Here is a 2154-nt window from a genome sequence, read left to right on the forward strand (position 1 = left end):
GAAGCCTCCAGCTCAGGTCTAAAATATATTCATCCCTGTTCATCAGCAGAGGTTTGTTCTAGGACCCTGTATAGCCCAAATCTGTCTATTCTCCATTCCATATATACAATGGCATAGAGTTGACAGATAACTAACACATTCTCACATTCCTTAAACCATTTCTATATCACAAATAATGCCTGATACAAGGAAAATGCTATGTAAATATGTGTTATAATGTATTGTCTAGAGAATAACAAGAAAAAAGAAGGTACTTGTTCAGTACAGATGCAATGCCTCCCATTTATTTTGACCAAATATTTTGAATTCATGTTTGGTTGAAACCCTGGGTCTGGAACCCACTGATGGGAAGAGACAGCTGCACTTTCTTGTTTAAGACATTTCTATTTTGGGTCTGCATTAGAGCAGCCAAATTAATAGTCTAACCAAAAAGAGTATGTCTTTCTTGTCAAAATTTCCTTTACTAGCAATTTTTACTGAATGTGGACATTTCCTCATAGGAGTGACACTAGAGAAACAATGTGAAAATAGAAATAAGTGGCTTGGCACCTATAGCTCAACTGGCTAAGGCGCCAGCCATGTACACCTAAGGTGGCGGGTTCGGATCCCCAGCCCGGACCCGCCAAACAACAATGACAGCTGCAACCAAAAAATAGCCGGGCGTTGTGGCGGGCGCCTGTGGTCCCAGCTACTTGGGAGGCGGAGGCAGGAGACTCGCTTGAGCCCAGGAGTTGGAGGTTGCTGTGAGCTGTAATGCCACGGCACTCTGCCCAGGGGGACAGCTTGAGGCTCTGTCTCAAAAAAAAAAAAGAAAGAAAAAGAAAATAGAAATAAGTAACCCTGATGAAGCTGAGATGAGACATGATTTAATGACATTTACATAGAGAATGCCGGCAAGTAAGATGACACAAGCAGGTGTGAGGCTTAGTCTCACTTGCCATGAGGATTTGCTTTCCATCCTTCTATATTCTGTTTGGCATCTATAGGGGGTAGCTTTTATTGGCTTCATCAGTGGGACACACTTTCTTGTGGTTTCTGGTGGAATTGAGTCATTGGGAGACCCCACCAAGAGACTACAGGGCAGGAACAATGAGCTTTGGAAGTCCCACCTCCCCACTCTCTGTCTATTTGTCTGTGTGTGGGTGATGGCAGTGATTCCCCACCTACCTTGTGGTCCTCTCCCCCGCCTCCAGCTTCAGCTGTGGTCAAGCTGTCTGTGGCCACTGTTCCTTGCCTTGTCCCATTAAGCACAGAGGTAGAAACAGAGCTTCAACAGTGCTGCCTTAGGGTACTTCTCCACCCATTGGCACTTTCCTTTAAACCTGCCCATCTTTGTCAATAGTCTCCCATGAATCACACCTCAGTTGTTCCCCTTTGCACCATCTGCTTCTTCTTGGGACCTTTCCAAATATACAAAGGAGAGTAACATCCGAGAGCAGACAAAACAATTAAACGTGGATTTAAGGCAGTTCAGCTCCAAGAAACAATGTCTTCATATCCACTTGCTGCTTAAATCAATGTAAAAGGTCAGAGTAAGGGGAAAATATTGAAAGATAGATGAATGGGAAAATAGTTTGCTTTACCCTATTTGAAACTACTATAGCCTGACCTTCCAGCAGCCAGTCCACAGAAGAAAGCTTCATGTCTCCTGCCTTTTCTAAAGAAACCTCCAAGAACCTCTGCATATGGAAACTCCAAGGTGGAAGCATAGAGATGAAAATTTAGAGCTAAAATCTTCTCTGACTGCGGAAAGACAGATCTTGGTATAAACTCTTACCTTTCCTTCTTTCTTTTCTCCAGAGGTGCAGAACGGTCTTGTGCTAATAGTGAGAGTCCTTCTGGAATTCAGTGAGACCAATGGACTCTTCTTTGTTGTTTAATTTGAGAATTGCAGCTGGGGAGAAAACCAGTGAAAAAGTAAGGCTTATCAAGATGTTAGAGAGATCTGTGATTTCCTGTTCAGGGACTGTGGGCAAGTCACACACCCAGTCACTGGAGCCAAACCCTCCCTGAGACGTTACTTGGCCTGTGGCCCATTTCCACTCTCATATCAGCATCTCCCATCCCATCCCTTCTTGTTCATCTTTGTAAGGAATTGATGTTCTGCCTATTTATTTGGCACCTATAGTCTAGGTATTAGCTAAAATCCATCTC

Source organism: Otolemur garnettii, unplaced genomic scaffold, assembly GCF_000181295.1.
Source record: "Otolemur garnettii isolate 467f Iridium unplaced genomic scaffold, OtoGar3 scaffold00001, whole genome shotgun sequence".
Taxonomy (NCBI): domain Eukaryota; kingdom Metazoa; phylum Chordata; class Mammalia; order Primates; family Galagidae; genus Otolemur; species Otolemur garnettii.